General features: G+C 41.6%; 1 long non-coding RNA gene across 1 annotated transcript in view; it reads left to right on the top strand.

Moving 5' to 3' along the window:
* The first annotated feature begins 1,977 nt into the window (after positions 1-1,977).
* The window catches only part of LOC112494719, a 43,349-nt gene continuing 26,737 nt past the window's right edge, over positions 1,978-18,589 (top strand). Inside the window, exon 1 of the long non-coding RNA XR_003060465.1 lies at positions 1,978-2,094. This is a non-coding gene — a long non-coding RNA (uncharacterized LOC112494719). The remainder of the gene's footprint in view (positions 2,095-18,589) is intronic.

Raw genomic sequence — 18,589 nt, 5'->3', positions numbered from 1 at the left:
CCTGCATTCTATCTATTCTCGGGTTAACTCGTCAAGATCGACTGGAAACTCAAATGAAAACAACACTAGCGTACAAAGTATACGAATACATTGGCTGTACACATAACTGATACGTCTACCGCGTGTTGTTTTGACTAGCTTACCAGCTGTGACACGTGTCCTAATCTCGATTGTTCTTTAGAACAAAAGGAATTGAAACCTACAGTGTCAAGAGGGCCACAGTAATTTGTAATACAAACGAGAAATACCTGAATGGTGACGTCAGGGATGTCCGTAGGCTGGCAAGCGTGGCCGGTTGCTAGGGTTGCCGGATTGACTCCCGTGGTGCATCGTGGATGCCAAGATGGCCGCGTTCCTGGGCGTGGCTACACTTGAAACGTAAGTTTCATTTTCACATCTTGTCAGTACGTTCACGCTTTTTCTGATATTTTTCAAGGCTACTCACTCGCGGGAAGGATCACCAGGTTACTTCTAAAACTTCCACATCGGCCACCAGGCTCACGGCGTAGGGTTGCGACGTGGACGCCGCTGCCGCTTCGCGGCCATCTTGATATCCCCTCCCGACCTGACTGCTGCTACATCTGTCAGCGTCTAGTGTTTCTGTTTCTCCTTCGCTCTGATCTCCTCGTTGTGCACATGGATGTTATGAATGGCGCGTTTTCGACTTTCTGAAAATTTCAAACAGTTTTTTTCGTGCCAATTACTCTGTGCGATACGTTGTTGAATTTACGTGGGAATTCGAATACTTCAAGGATTTTATGCTTAAGTTGTACTAAAAGCATGACACAGTTTACATTGTGTATTTATTGTATAGACCTGTATGAATTACATTGTATTTCGTTAAATTATTTATATTTATTGCTTAGCGTTTCGGTTGAATACAATTTTCCTATTTCTAAGTAGATTACAAGTATACAGGGTTAATGGTGGGCACTAAGAAAAATCAATACACCACTTTTGTGCTCTTGCCTTAACGACTATACATAAGGCTTCCGCGTATATTTGTATATTCTTTGTATGCCTATTAGTAAAATAGTTTAGGATTAGTAATGAAAATAGTAAGGATATATAGTATAAGTCGTTAACGTGATATACTGATATACGTGATGTATATTACTTCTAGTAAGCTGTATGGTACTTCTATGTGAACGTTTCATGTCAATGGTCTGCCGCTAAAGTTTTCTTAAAGAATAGAAAAATTATCAGTAAACCGTCTGTGTCCCTGCACTTGGAGCGTCTTCCCAATAAATATCGACCCCCAAAGAGAATCATATTTCGAATTCTACCCACCCAGTTCGAATCAATTCCGTGAGTTTCGTGACCTGCTTTTAAACAGCATCCCAAAATACGTAATATTCTGTCGTGGAAACTTGAGAAGAAGAACGTAGTACCGGATTATCAGTGACTGTTCTAGAAGCTTCCCATATCACGTGATAAAAATCGATCGAGTATCAATGAAGTCCTTAAACATTATCTAAATAACCAAAAGTCTACAGATAACTCCTATTCATTAAAAATTTCGAAACAATACGCAATACCAATAAATACACAAATACCGGGCCAGTATAATTTCTTTGCTGCATCGAATATTCCCCAAAATGTACGTGTCTCCCTGTATACTGTTACATACTGTTACCAACATGTGTAGTACGTACTGGCACAGTATGGCCTGTTCTAAACTTTGTCGAAAATACCAAAAGCCAAAGATAACCATAGAGTACCCTTTTCAGGAAAAATGCCATAGAGGGACTCGACTGACGACGCTTTCTCGAAATTTCGAGAGCGAAGCAAAAAAAGGAAAAAAAACTAGGGGACCTAGACAACACAAAATTACTAGACCGAGAACGCAATGGTAGGAAAGAGTATATCTATAGAGATCCCCTACTACCCAACGTTGCTACGCGTCTACCCCTCCATCGCCCGCGTGGCGCCGTGCGCGTCTCCAATGGCCCAACGTCCGTTCAGGAGCGTCGTGTCGCCAGCATGAAAGCGAGATTTGTCGAAGTGTTGACAAACGCACGCTCGCGGAACGGCGTCTTTCCGAAAAGCTCGTGAGGATAGTCGCGTGCGCGGCCCTGGTTAAAAATAATCCCGGTAAGTGAAAACGTAGTTGTACAGTGGGTGTGTGATTCAGTGAGGGAGCAAGATTGGAGGGCCGGAGAGTGGTCGAGTTAGAGAAGAGAGGGCCGCGACACGTCGAGAGACGAGCTTCTATCGCGTCTCCTGGCCACGTTGCGTGGTGGGGCAACAGAGGGCGGCCATTTTGCCTTCCTACTCCATGCCGCTGTGGCTCGTCGTGGCCTGCGCACTCGCGACCGGCCTCTTTTGTTTCGTCGGCTTCTATCTCTTCTTATGCTCCGCTTTCTCTTGTGACTTTTTTATACTCTTCTTCTTGTTTCTCTCTTGACACGTGCCGATGCTCCGATGCGACTCAGCGAAATGCCACGAATTTGAACTTTTCTCCGTGCACTGTTTAATGCTTTTGTTCCTTGAAACGCGCTGGGCATAACCGGTTTGCGGCGGTGGCGCAGAAAGCGAATAAAGCCCATAGAAACTTCTGAGAGGTTAACAAAGAATTTTGTACATGGGGAAACAAATTTTTCATTTCACTCTTGATAATGCCAATCTTTTGTGATTCTGTGCGAGCTCGCTAGTTCAAAATTCTCTTTATACCATGAAGAATCTATTGATGGATTACATGTAGTGAGCTTGGATTAATAATCTTTTAGAATTTTCAAATTGATTTTTAAACAGTTTTACGTAAGATACTAAATGTAAAAACAAATATAGATCTCGTGAAAGATGAATTGTCAGTCATGTTGACTTTTTTAACGTCACGTATTCATAGTCCACACATTAGATAGCATCAAGGACTCGCATACGTTATTATATAACCATTCACGATCATGTACAAGATATGCTAGTTAAATTATCATGGGGTGCAATGGCGCAGCCGTAGGGCTTGTAAGGACTGAATTTTTATGGACACGCAACATTTCTAGAAACACAAGGTCTATGTACAATGTATATAAAGTTTCAATAAATTTACGTTACATGTATTCCATAGTTTCAAAGCATTCCCAAATACTGATTAGGTCAAAGAAAAAAGTATTTTCTCTAGAACTAAATTTCTAATTAATTCAGTATCATTCACTCCATTAGTATCGATACTTAAATAACACATGGTACCAGGATGGTCTGTGTGAGCTATCTACTGCCTGGGCTGTTTCCAGTCTATTTTACATAATTTTATAGGAAAGAGATCCTGTGTTTTGGTATGTCATTGGGCAACGCATTTAATCTCTGAAGTTGTTAAAAAAAATTAAAGACTCCATGATCGTACCTCCCGTTAAGACGTAATAAATTACGAAAGCCAAATAACTGAATACGATAGGGCACGTTTTCAATGGACTCCATAGCTTAAGTGCTATCGGTCCATGAGATTTAGTTTCCGGTCATTTTATAATTTGGATATATTTGTATCTATGTATATTATACTATATATATAATTATTATTTGCTCCATATCGAAGAGATACATTACAATTCGATAACTAAATTTCTATTAAATTTCAGAATAATGAGAGTAACGAAAGCGAACCGATCGAATATACAGTATCGATTACAACATAACGCAATCAAAGCCACGAGTGCATTCAAACGATAACGCAACATTTATTATGCGCTAGATAGAATAATGGTATATCGTGCCAGTATTAATTTATTCCATCGTGGAAGCTCGCTACTGTAAATTGGATTCGTGACGTATCGGTTACAGGTAATTCGATACGAATTTCAAACAATTAATAAACAATATTATCAAACAGTTTCTGGAACAATCCCTAAATCGCATACCAGATCATTGACAATTCATAGGAAAACCAAGTCCCCTGTACAAAAATTATTTTCACTTTTCCCTAAAGTTCGATCAATAATTATATATCAATCTACGAGGAAATTGATAAATACTGCGTGTAAATACGAACGTTTATACCCGAAGCAATATTCAAATGAACTGATTCCATCCAAAGAGTATCCAATAAACAAAACCGGTCCCGGCATCAATCTGACACGCAAATCAGCGATTATCCAAACCGAGAGACTGAGACGACAAAACCACGAAGAAGAAAACTTCGGCAAGAGTCAGCAGGGTATTTCCAATCGTAAGCAACAGTGTTGCTAAGTGCTTCGTCTGGTATGAATCTTGCGTGCAACTAGACGCTCTCGTTGATCATGACCGTCTCTCCATTAACCCACGACACCGTTACCGCTCTCAGACTTACTGCATATTGATCCCATCAATCTGATTCCCCCACGATCCTCCTTGGCGCCGCTCACGAGTCTTCAGCTCCAGAGGAAAACCGAGGTACCACCTAACGGGGTGAAACTTCCTCCCTTTCGCGTCGTTCCATACCCTCCGCCCATGTACCCCATGTACCACGGACTGTATTCGCACCCTCTTTCCCTTACCTTCCCTTTTAGTAAGGTGTACCGATATAGATTTATGTACGTACGAGTATATATATAGATATCGTAAGAGCATATATAGGCATACCTCAATCTACGTCATGCAAAAGCAAGCCGCGAGTTCGGAATATACGTGTAAAACTCATAAAACGCATAAAGTGCCAGGTAAGTATCCACTTCGGGACTTCACACGGCACGCCTGAACCTCCTACGGGGGCCTCTCGACCGCCCAATAAAAGTTGTCTTTGCCTGATAGCCGACTAAATCGTCCTGCCAACCCCCTAATGCGTCATTACTGTCTGGCTTTACGGTTGGCTCGTATCATTTCACTTAGGTATATTGATATGGCAACGAGTTCCCGACCTCGTCCAACGCAAACGACATGCTTCCTTTAAATGCTTGAGGTATTCGTGTTTACACCTATATTAAAGACAGCGGGCTGTGTGCCTTTACTTTGTAGTGAGAAATTATTTTTTATATTCGCCGACGGTCATGTAAAAGGCGTTAAGACGAATGACTTTGAGGGTAACTTTCGGCAATTGGGATTTTTTGGAATTAACAGGCTTTTAGGGGGATCATTATAAATTTTCATGTCAAAGGGGTGACTCGATATTTATGGGAAAATCACGAGGGTTGTTACGGGAATCGCCGTGGGGTGGGTTTTTAGTACCTTGTCACAAGGTTTTTCGCGAGCTGGAAATAAATTTTTCTGGGTCTACGTGTAAATGGTAATACGTAAGTGGGATAGTTTTATCCTGACTTTGTTCAGCTGTGCGAACTTCATTGTCTCTACTCGCGTTATTTATTCGGTGGCTGTAGACACGACAAAAGTCGGAGTTAACGAACGCGCTGAGAGTACATAAGTTAGGCGACACGCGTTCAACACTGCGAATTTATTTTGACGACGTGTAGCTATCATTTGTTTGGTGTCTTGTGATTTTATATTTTAGAGTTGACAGTTGAGTACATTTTAATTTTTATTACAGTGGATAATCTGAATATTTGGAGAGATACTGAATTTATAAAATAGCATCGTTAACGTTAGAGACTACTTGTTAATAGAGTGTTTCATATGATTTACGATAGAAGAAGGTCCAGCGTGAGCTTTAACATGGTAAATATATTTTCATTGTTTTTCGGTACCACTTAATAGACAGACTTTAAAGGTACCGAAAGTAATTTGATCTCTGGTCAATGAATCTAAAGGATCTTGGGTTCCCTGTTTTGTATACCGTACGAAAATCATTAACACCTACTAGAACCTGAATTATAGATAAATTGAAGTAAAATTACCAAGTAACAGTAAAAGCCTGTCGCATACACCAGCGACGGAAGTATCGTTTACTCAGATTTCAGTCACTTCTGATTTCGACTATGTAATGTAATTGGTAATAAAATTTAAAAATAATTTTCAAAATTATTTACGGTTTTTAAGTATCCAAGACTTTGATAAATTCGTTGAGTCAACCTATGGTACTTGGATTTTTTGATAACTTGTTCCAGACACCTCGTGCAGTAAAAGCATCTCCACTTCTAAAGTGCCTCATAGGAAACACTCGTGCGGTACAACGATTAGACCGCGATGTCTAACAGAGAAAAGTTTGGTCAATCTCACCTCGGCAGAAAGTAGTTTTCCGTGGTAGTGAAGACGGTGATGTTAGCGGAGCGGTCAGGAGCAAACTAACAGTCAGAGTTAACCCCACTAGTTTAGCTCCCTTCAACCCGAGCATCGTCCTTCGGGGGTAAAAGAGGAAGAAGAAGGAAAAAAAAGTGCGTTACATCGAGCAGAAAAAAAATAGGGGCCCTAAACTAGGTATTTGTGGTGTCCACGAGGTCACGCAGTGCGAACAAACGGAACGAAGAAGACCCGGTCATCGCGAAGTCGCCGGCGTCCCGACGCTTCCCGACGGCACTACGAGATCTGCCGAGGATCCTCGTGGCTGCGTAACACAGGCCAGTTTGCCTTTTACCCTCGTTATATGACCCTTTACGGATAGGTACTCCTGCCATAAACACCCCCGTAGTCACCCCGTTAAATGGGTTTTTTTTAAGGCTAAAACGCTCGTTTTTAACAACCCTTGAGACCTCGACCGTGTCCGCTGCTGACGAGAAAGAGGAAAAAGGGAAAGAAAAAAAAAGAAGCCACACTATTGCAGGAAATGCCGAGGCGCGGGCATTCTTTTCACGGTTTTTACGGGCAGCCTTGAAATTCTTCGCAATTTCGTTTTTTTTTTCTCTCCTTTTTTTAAGTCTTTTTGTGGCCTCTCTGCGTGGAGGAGAATATGAGAGACGGAAGGGTACGTCCTTCTTCGGGTTGAGTCCTTTGCTAAACCTTGGAAACCATCCGTGGCTCGCTTCGTCTTTTCTTATGGAATTCACCGCGACCGTGACTGTTGCACCGTGACAGATAAATTCGCAAAACAGGTAAACCTGAAGCGTGACTTCAAAAAAGTATTTTCGCTTCCTTAAACACCCAAAGATCACCAAGTGTCGTGTCACGTAAAAATGAGGACACTGATGCAATGTTATGACACGTGTTATCTCAAAAATTTATACCAGTAGTTCATCCACTTCGATGTATTCGCTTCGTTAACAGCAGAGAAACTTTCATTCGTAGAAAACGCATTGCATCGCATTGGAGACGATAAATACTCGTAGTTAACGGGCACAGTACGTTATCGCGAATTATTGACTTATAATTGACCGAGAAAACCAGGCAATCATTGCCCGTTATTTATACGCGAATCGAAGCAAATCTTTATGCAGTTACGAGCACGAATTGAGATATCCATCCGCGCTTGACAGACAAACGAGACAGATCATATAACTGCACGTGCGTGACGAGAATGACAAACGATTAGAATAAATTGTTACGTCAACTTTGAATAAAGCAAACGATCCTCACTGATTTGTTCAGGCCACGGTAGTACTTCCCCTCGTCGATTTTAACGTTTCCCTCAATGTCCAAGATTTTCAATTGAAAATACGTTAAGAATACTCCATCACGTTAAAAGCTACGTAAAGATATTTTATCGCGATAAAAATTTCGTTTTACTCTACACTCAGCTCCTGATACGATAAAAATTAATTTTCGAATTTAAAAATAAAAAGTAACTCAAGTGCCTAATAAAAGCTTCAAACTTTTACAAGTATTTCTATATTTTTTTTCCACAGCAATTTTATTTCTCACAATGTACTGTTGCATCCAGCTAGAAATGATAGTTAAATAGATAACGATACAGATAGGTAGAGCTCGGTATGCTTTGCATGGCCGTTCGCAATTCCAGGGTGGAGCTTTCTGCGCGCGGTCCATAACACGCGGCAGTAACTAACCGGATTGCGTTGGGCTATGTGCTCGCCATGGTCCATACAGCGTAGAATATGGGAAATCTATGGGCTCATATCCACTAGCAAACTGTACACTAGCCAAATGGACGCGGCAATAACGGCCCGTTAACGCTAATTCGCGGAATTCTGATTGACGAGGGCCACGCTGCCACACAGGGTGCGGATGCGGGTCCAAGCTCAGCCGAGCTGCGAATCCCGAACGCAAGCTCAAATACCACCCCCGCACAAAAGCCTCTGCGCCCAGCCTCCCAAACTCCCCCTCGGCCCATGCCATGACGTAGCTCGTGTAATGGGGTGACGATCGGACTAGTCGGAGCCGACCCGAATGCTGGCCACCCTCGATCTGTTCCATCTTTCTCGTATCCTTCCCCCGGATGATATACACCATCCCGAATCCCTTGCTCGGCACCCTAGAACCCTCTATCAACCCCCATGCTTCATCGTTTCTGGACCACGTCAACCCTCTGCCGTCCTATAGGATCCATACCTGCCTCACAACATGGAGATTTCTTTAAAGAATTTCTCAGCGGCCATATTGCCAATTTGATCGTAACTTCCTACAGGTTTTCTTTGTTATGGGATATGACGTCATGATGTCATTATTAAAAATGTTTAATTATCATTTTTAGTGCAGGAATATTATGTTCTCTCGTCTGGTATACAGAGGGTCGATGTACAATCGTCAGTGTGGTTATCCCTGGTGCCAGGGTACTATCAATTTATTGGCAGTGAGGATTATTCTTCTCTAAACGATGAGGTCATCATTCTAAGTGAATTCCCGGACGAGCTGTGCCGTAACAAACATTGCGTGTGTAGGAGCCTTCCAATTAAAGCCGCACGTTTAACTGCAATTTTGTCGCTTATTTATAGATATACACTTATCACGCACGCTTTGGCTGGTTCATGATCACCCTTGTGTAAACGGACCTGCAGGTTGTCGGAGTTCTGGAAAATGCACGGCGCGACGTATTCGCGAAGGGCGTGCATGAATTTAGTTGTTTCTGCCACGGCATAACTATCACTGCAATGGCTGAGTACACGCGAATCTAGCGCCCCGAAAGAATGTTCCATTCGCTGGAAATTTCACATAAATATTAACACTCGTATACGTAATAGGTGGAAATTCAAATATTGCATTGAAGGCTGAATGTAAAAAGTGCAATTTCTCAGTGGGGCGAATGCCGTTAGAAATTATTACTTTTCACGTAAAGTGTAAGACACGAAATTTTATAGCTTAGTTTACTTCCAAGTTTCTCTTCCTTTTTTCTCTCTCTTTGCTTTCCTTGGCACTGTAAAACCATCGACTGAATTTGACCTGCGAAGTAATGCGACGGTGGTGCAGCATTGTAATAAATGAGAAAAAATGCGGCCGGTGCAAGGAACTTTTATTTAACGAGTAGGGAGGCGAGCTGAGTTAGGGTCAAAAATAAAGGAAAGTAAAGACTCGCTGGACCAGTCCGCCATCTTGATATCACGAAGATCCCGCCGGCATGCGCCGAACCAAGAGTCGGGTTTGCCTTCGCGTTAAACTTCAATGCAGTTTCTTAATTTTTATAACGATATTATGCAACCTTAAATTTTTACTTTGCTCACTGTTACACTTATATTTTGATACAGTACGATGCTACAGGTGTCTATTAATACCTTATATCTCGCGGCATAAATAATTTTACGGACTCCTAAATCTCATTCGATTATTGGATATTGGGTAATAATTTATTTATGCACCCTTGTGCTGTGAATTATATAACAGCCGTAATAATAATCACAGCAGGTGAACGTTCTATTATTAAGAAATTGTACTTTGAGAAATTGCTTGTTTATTTTCTCAAAGTCTCCAGTCGTATTTTCAAATCGTTTACGCCACGTCTTAAACGAATGCTATGAGCAATATTTAACTTGGGGTTGAAATATGTATTTTTATTGAATATCAGACTGTCAGACAATTTCAACGCCAGTTCGTGTATCATGCATGTTACGATGCATGAATGAATATTATCACATCCGATGGGATAAGCATTCGACAATTATTGTGTATCGGTATAGTATTTAGAGATTTGATAAAAATTTTTGAGTAGATTAAGAAAAGAACGTTGAATCGACATAACGGAATTACCTTTTAAAGACACTTTGGCGGATCCACAAAAATCATTAAATCGACCACCCTTGTCTCGTAACCAGCAATTTTGGTATTGCCGCCGGCTGCGGATTAGGAGCTTGGTTCTCTAGGGGGAAGTGCACCCCTAAAGCGAAATACAGTCGGATAAGAGACCGAACTCAATTAAAACACTAATAACAAGGCACCGACCAACGAATCCCTCCGCGAACGTAAACGCACGTAACTTGTTAACTGCCCACGTCGCATATTGCATACCACCTATTTTTCTACCGTAAATCGAAATTCCCGGTCGCGTATCGTCATTCCTGTTTTTCGATACCAGAGGTCCCGTTATACCGTATCGGAGCGTCAATGGGCCTTGTTCCTTTTCAATTAACATACTTGCTGCTCTTCAATTATCACCATTACGACGTTCCCGACAGACGAGACATTGGACGTTCTCTGAATATGCTCTACTTTGGGGAGATCAGGGGTGCGAGCGTGACTTCAATGAGAATGCGTCTTGAGGTTGATGTTTCGTATGTGAAACAAAAACTACGAAAGCTGAGAACAAAAAATTGGTATATCAAAATTGTTAAAAGTTTTGGAAAATTTAACTGGGTAAATGAGACGCGATAGTGACAATAAGTTGAACTCGCAGCGACGTTATCGGGTCAGAAACTACCCTTGCCCATACAAGGGTTGTTATTTGATATTTGATATAGATACCTGTGACGAACATGCTATAAGGCAGAAATGATAAGGATCCTTTTAGAAAATTATTTGTTCTATATATCAGTTTCTTGGATTTCGATAATAAATTATTGGAAAAAAAAAATTAATTTCATTAACGAGGTAGAAAGTTTAGCAGATTTAAAAAAAATATATTTTTGACATGACTCGCTTTTTTTTAATAGGATTTTGTATGTTTTTAAAATAATTATCTGAAATATATTCTTAGCCACACTTGTGAGACCGTGCTGTAGCGCTTTAGTAGAAAACTTAACGCTTAATGTATAACGGGTTTACAGTAGCTTATGTAGACTGAGATTTGGGTGGCTTATTAACATTTGCCTCCTTTTAGCGTCAGCGGCGGGACCGGGTGCGGGCAAATTACGCATTTTATGAACTTCGAAACGGCCCATAACGCTCACACAAATGTCACTCGACAACCACTCTGGTAGAGTGTATAGCCCTATGACCTATACAGCATAGCATTTCCCTGACTCCTGACCCCTCATCGTACCTACCTTCGAGCTCTACCCACGTACGGAATACACGCGCTTTCGTTCCTACCTAAGAATAGGTCTACAGATCGTTCCAGAAGTAAAGGGCCCGCCCTTTTAAAATATACGTATCCGTAAAATAATATCTGATTCCATCGTGTATCTAAAAAAAAGAAAACTAAAATTCTGCCTTTTAATTGTTTTTCTCCAAAAATCTCAATGTCTGCAAAAATATTCACGGAATCATTTCAAATTCAAAAGGGCTGGCCGACGTGCAGACTTATTTTTGAAACATCACGTAAACGTGGTTCGGGATTGGTTGAACAGGTAGAGTTAGGTGCATGGTGAGATTCTCAGGCAGATAAGAGGGAGAAAATCAGCAGTGCACGTGCAGGGCCCTACAGCCCATGCATCGTACTTCTTGTCGTGCGTTTGGTTCCTACGTTCCTCGAATGCATTAATCACCCGGGTATAAGGCATGCATCGTCCAGACGAGAACACTACAATGTCAAAGGTACCACAGTGTCTAGTTTTACGTAGTCATGGATTTCTTGAAAATACATTATCGTGACCTATACGTACTTTTATAGAGGTAGATACAGTAAATTCTCAGAGGATTCATTGTAGATTCTGTTGGTGGATGGTAAAACCTAAAAGAAATTTCATGAAGGTTAAGTATACATAGAGTAAAAGATAAATCAGACTTTTACTATACGGTGGTTGAATTCAGAAACCGCGATCCGACGGAATTCAGTAAATCGAAAGAAAGAGTAAAATTCGACTCGAGCGAATTCACTTAGAATTCGCATCGCTTACCGCTGGTCGATGATGGCCGAAACGTATTTACTTTGCGTAAACGAATGCTTCGAATGTTTATATATTTCGTAGGCTGAGAATAACGTGGATCCAAGTCGAATGGCAGACCAAAATGGAACGTTTGGTTTGCTGGATACGAAGATATAAAATGTGCATTTAAAACGAGAGCACGCTAAGGTTTGCTTGTTTATAGATCCGCCTCTGCAGGTTCAGAACTTGGGTCAACGTCTGGGATCTTTGAGATTCCTAGAAAATTAAAATTTTTTTCAATTTTTCAAAAAGACCCTATAACCAACCATATCAAATTCGCGCTACCACTATCTGTTATCAGATTTGATTATTATACCAACCATCACGACACCCTTATCCGTGATTCTAGCTTCGAATCAAAATCAGATCAAAGTGAGATCAGCCGACTTGAAACACTGCGCAAAAACTACGAGAATAAACGTGACAATAATTTTGAAAATAATTAGGAAGACCTAGGACTGTAAACTGAACCATACCTCTTCTGCACAGTATTCAGACTTTGTCAAAGCTGTCTCAGACCTTCTCACAGGTATAAATCCCCCCGTGACCGCAGAGTCTAATTAAAGATACATCTCCCACAGAGAATAAGCACCGTAGGAAAGATCCACAAAGTTCCCGGAGACTCGTACGGCGTACAGTTCTGTCGTACAGTAGGTACCAACGAACGCAAGCAACAGCATTGCAATGAATAATTCAAACGTGATGCTGTGGCTGCAGCCAAGAAGAGCCTCCTCGCGCGGATCCCTCGCGAGCATTCCTGCACGCATTTACGCTTGCGATTATAAATCTCAAGACTGCAGGTTATACTGGATGTTATACACCAATGAGTACGAGATGAGATACGCGCTCTTGCTTTATTATATTAACTTTGTTGCTATAGCAACAGGCCGCCATGATTATCTCGATGCCACAAGAGTAGACGATATAGACCACGATATAGAGCGTACACCGTACACATGCGTACACTATACATCATCCACAACATACACCATACATACCCTAGAAGAGTTGCGGGATAAAGACAGAAGATTCAAGCCCAAGGTAAATAAAAGAAAAGAACGGAAAAAAGAAAAGACTGTTTTACAAGGAGACATCTTGTAAGGATGAGACAAGTAATGAAAATACGAAGATCATGCGTATGGAGTCCCGTCATAGGTGAAGATCCTATATCATCCAATGATACATTGATTCTCTGTCAAAGAGAGAAAGAGGAAATACAAGTAGTTATTGATACGTAGGCAAGACAAGTCCCGCGAGAGAATCGTGGCACCCCGCGGTGATTCTACACGATAAATAATCAATTCGTAATGGCGAACCACGCAATATAAATCGAACCAGTCGGGATCATCCGTCCTGAGGTGAGTGTGAAAACGTATAGGCAGTAGGTAGGTGAATGCTTGCCGTTACGGTGGTTCATTATACCAACGAGGTATACGAGGTGGTGGAGCATACGCATGGTAGGTGTATAGGTATCTAACTAAGAGGGGCAGTAGCGGCCATATTTCTTGCTTGCGGTTGGTGTTCTTGCCCATCTAAAGTGGTGTTCACGTGGTTGAAGGTAAGCCCGGATCATATTCTTAACGAGAGTGCTTTATGACTCGAATGTCCTTTATCTATGGCGGTGTTGTTGGTGTTATCCAAGCCAAACTGAGAGTCAGGACTGGAGGTGGAGGAGGTCGTGATGTATCTCGCACTTAGCCATGCCACGCCATGCTTACTATATGGCGGGTTTATGTTTGTACCCGGTACCATATACAGGGCGTAGAGTCCAAGTGTTGCAACTCGGATGGTGCGTGTCCCAAATGGTTGTGCATGTGGATCAGCAAGCTTACTCGAAGAAAAAAAAGGGAACAATAGATAGAAATTATTAGTAAGCTGTTGCGTTTGGGGGGTCACTCTTTCCGACCTTACCGAGGCAAATTGCTTAATATCAAACGTATGTAACACTGTGCTTATACATATGTGAATAGAGAAACTCTGTATTAATGAAAATACACGAGATCGCGTATCTTGCATTAAGTAACTATACATTTCTGTAATATACCAACAAGGATGTACCATAAATTCGAATCTGCATACACTGTACCGCAATAGCTCGTATTTCTGCTGGCACTGCAGATGTAGTATTTAATACGGTGCACGACGCTTACTCCATAATCCTAATAACTGTATTAGCTATATAATAGACAATGTTCTACTGGCATCAAGATGCAAGAAGCAGCTAGACCTAACCAAGAAGACAATATCGTCTGGTTATAATGTAGTTATAGATATATTAAATATATTCATGAAATATGTATATACCATATACGTAATAGATATGCATAGACACCATACATAGTCCTTTTCTTAAAGGACCACTTATTTCCCATTATTCAGCCCCGTACATGCTCTCACGTATAAACTCCCATGAATATAGTATAGCTACATAGCCTAATCTCCATAACCTAAGAAGAACCTATCGCTATATACCTACTCGAGCCAGCGGCCTACGTGCGAGCGGTCGACCAACAGGACATCGCTCACGCCGCTCCCTACGTCTCGAACACGCGAGTAAACCAAGTCCAGCAGGACGAAAGAGAAGGCACTCGATTGGTTCTCGTACCTAGTCCCTTGTACCTTCGTTATCCACTCTCCATTTATCCTTCATGGCTTCATGTACACCATCTTCCCTCTACATACTCCCACCCGACGCTCTCGTACGTCGCCGTAACCGGAGAACTGTGAGCTCGATAATGGCGAGACAATGTCGGGGTGCATAAGATGGCAGAGAGTAGTTTTCAAAGCAACGACGATTTCTGCCAGGATGGCGATAGGCCTGGTGTCAAGGCACGTAAGGATATTGTAAATCCTTCGGCGAGATTCCAGTACTGCTTTGCTTCCTTGTGTTTGGATTTTTTTTACCTTGGGAAGGGAGCGGAACTGAGGTGGCAGGAAGACGCTGATCTTTCTTAAGGGACGCTCCTGGATTTTCGTAAAATGACTCCTGCATGGGCGGAAAATGAATTTATGGGTTATGGTATTTTCTAATGATGGGGCTCTTGTCTGTTTTACGAGGCTATAAAGTGACGTCACGAGGAATGCTGCGGTCTTACGTTAGGATATGGTGAGGCGGCTTTGCTTTGCTAGTGCAAACGTATCCATTTCGGATAATTAATTGATACGGTGATAAAATCGATGATTGCTAATGAAATTATGTTTATGTTTCAATAGCGTTGGATCCTTCGAGCGTATATTGTTGTAGTTTTGAGTTTGCTGTCCTTTATTTTACCGCAACGGGTTTTCAAGAATGTCGCACTGCCCATAGTGAACCGGTAGAAAAGTTAGGTTAAAAGATAATCAGAAGCAACACCAGAGCGATGACTTATCTGGCTTGGAATTCTGAGGTCTCTCACCGTGTACCATATCTGATGCCAGGTACTATTATATTTTCCCCGTGACTAATATCAAGGACAAATGAAATATTTGCCATTATAAAATTTACCAAGCGATATAATTTTAGAAAGAAAGATCCTTAAAAATTATATAAGCTATATCACCCAGGTCTGTATAGAAGTTCAAATGAATTCTTTATCTCGCGGATGGTGGTGGTTGAACGATCACAAGTGCATATATAATAAAAAATGCAGGAATTATAATAGAGCCACAGTCGAGTATTATTAAGACCTAAATTGGCCGAGGAAAAGAAGGATGTCGGAATTAATATATACATATATACAGTATATGCACTATAGATGGTGGCACATCGAGGCATTATGGCCGCCGCTTCTCCAGTCCCTATGGTGGAAAAGGGAGAGGCCCGTAAGGAAGGATGAGGCCGAGGATATCCATCTTCCCCTACCACATACCCTCTAGGGCCATTCCTCCCTTATTCCTGGCATCCCTCTCCCACTGCATCCCGCAGGGTTCTACGTGGCAACATACATCTTCTGCTCGAGGGTAAAGCCCTTCTTCTTGGCCCTCGCTTAAGTTAACTTTACACTCTCGAAAGGCGGACCGAGCACGAGGGTCCGGCCCTGCACCGGGGGCATCGTGTACCTACTGCAGGGACCAGAACCGAAACACAAACTTAATCCTACGCGTGATTCATCCCAGAGTTGTAGATCTGGATTATCTGCCGTCATCTGCATATTTACGAGTAGCTGCCTTGCCCTGATTGTGCCCACCGCATCGTGTAGGTTGTAATGCGTAACGAGGGATGGGATAGGTATGTATACGTAAGTACACGTTTTCTGATTTCAACGAGAAGAAACCGTAGGATATAGATAATAATCCAGTGCGATTTCTTTTCCTTCAAAAAGTACCACGACAGTGCAAGGAGAAAAATACAGTTAACCGTTTCCAATAAACTATAATCTTTTGCCTCCTGATCTACTCGGCTTTTCCATTTAATTAGAGTGGTATACCTATACCTATGGGTTACTCCTTGCACGAACGTTTTCTCACATATGTCGAAGAGTACTAGCTTTCACGAAGTACGCCCACGCAGAACCCAATCACGCGAAGGATGAGCAACATTCAAAACCAACCCGCGTACCTTCGACCAAATTGGAATCAGCCATTCGTTCCATTGTGGATACCGTGGTTTTTGCGTTGCTCGAAGTATTGGATTTTTACTCATTTTCATTATTCACGGTTAAGTCTCTTCGTAAGTACTGTACTTGTTATACTATATAGTTTCCGTTCTCTGTGACGTCTTGCCTATGGTCTTCTGGTGCCTATATAGATATACTGTACCCGAATAGGCACCTTGCACAGTGCTAAAGGGAATACATCGGAGATACATTAGTTCTGCGAAAAACGCTTCTTCAATCGTTCCGCCTCGCGCTATACATACGGAGTATATGAAATCCCTCAAAGGCCCTCACCTGCTGCGATGATGATCGCTGATTAATTCCTGATCGGCTGTGGCGAGTTATGCGCCGATTGGCGATCCGCAAATTGCCTACTCATCGCGTAATAGCGGCGACGTGCCGCGGTGTGGCCCATCGAAACGCTACGGAGAGCCAGACCAGTATAGCCGGCGGAAAACGGTCCGATTTTTAATCGACGATCCCCGTAGCGCTCTTTTATCTCTCTCGTACCTTCTCGTCTATCTGGTACTCTCTTCTCTCTTTGCCTCGGGGGATAGCCCAGGGCGTTTTATTACCCCGATAATGCACTTTAAAAGCAGTCAATTTATCGGGGCTGCGTAAAGGCACCGGATATCCCTACGAAATGCAGATCGGTTTACGGATAGCACGATTATGCATGGTCCGACTTACCGAGGCCTTTATGATGAATTTATTTGGATCCTTGTAGCGATGCTGGATTTGATTTTTGAACATGGACTAAGATGAACGAAGCCATGGAAAAAATTTTTAGAAATTTTTATATCTATTTTATGAAGTGAGAAAAAAAATTTTAAAGCCATTTCTCATTCTTCGTTTAAATATTTTTGGTAATAATTTTACAATGAGATATTATATTGATTGGTATCGCTCGCTGAGTGTTATTTCCAGTTGGTTCTCCACCTGCAATGGTTGCAGTTTAGTCAACATTCGGAAGCCATATCATTTTATCACGGCCATTCAAACCCCATTGGCCGTGCAGTGGAGATACCGCACATACCTATATACATGTCTGGTCTACGTCCTACGTCTCTACCGGGTGTATCAGTTTGAACTGACTCTCATCAATTTTTAAATACCATGAAAACATTGACTTACAGTACGGCACGAAGTATGTATTCCCTTCAGTGTCGATAATTCAAATTCTTAAAACAAATGGAATAAATAAAATCTTTACACTTTCTCCATGTTTCCTACATGTTTTCTACGTACTTACACAACATGGAAAAAAGCAATAACCATACGTCGTCGGTGGTATAAACATGTCCTTGACAACATTAAATTCTAGTCTCCCGTATAATAACACCATAAATTAAAAGAGCTGTCCGACGGGACCATTCGATCGCGGGTTATATTTCAATTGAAGATTCCGACTCTGAAGAATTATGAAAAATTATAGTATCAGCTGGAACCAGTTTATACTGACCACTTTGCAATTGTAGATAAGAGTGACATTCCCTGCAGTCTTGAAAACCAGTCAAAACCATGTGAACCGCGCGGAACGTGTATTTGGGAAAGTTTTAACGGCGTAAACATCGTAATTTCTTGATTGTCGATGATTTAGCTACTGGAAGCAGCCTCCGTTACTGCCTTCTCACTTCGATGACATAAAGATAGCGAGCACCTATTCATTACTAGATGGTTGTACGGGCAACAGATACCCCTTCATTATCTCACGAGCCACTCGATACAATCTTTATTGCTGATATCCATCGATCGTAAAATTCGCAAATCGTGCATCCCATGCAATCGATTACTGAAAACCGTGAGTTATAGAATAGATCGACGAGTATATTGCCGATCACTTACGACGTGTACCGGAATAATAGATATCACTATAATTTTCGGTCTCCGAGTGTCAATGACATTCAGAATGTTCCTAGATATGCAAATTCAATTTTTCTCACAAGAAAATTCTCGAGCGTTAAGAATAAATTATACTTGAATATTATTCGCCTAGATACTAAATAAATATAGATGATTGCTGTACCAGTC

The sequence above is a fragment of the Cephus cinctus genome, unplaced genomic scaffold (genome assembly GCF_000341935.2).
Source record: "Cephus cinctus unplaced genomic scaffold, Ccin1 Ccin1_scaffold0709, whole genome shotgun sequence".
Lineage (NCBI taxonomy): Eukaryota > Metazoa > Arthropoda > Insecta > Hymenoptera > Cephidae > Cephus > Cephus cinctus.
The sequence above is the reverse complement of the archived record's forward strand: the minus strand, read 5'-3'. Positions and strand labels throughout refer to the sequence as shown.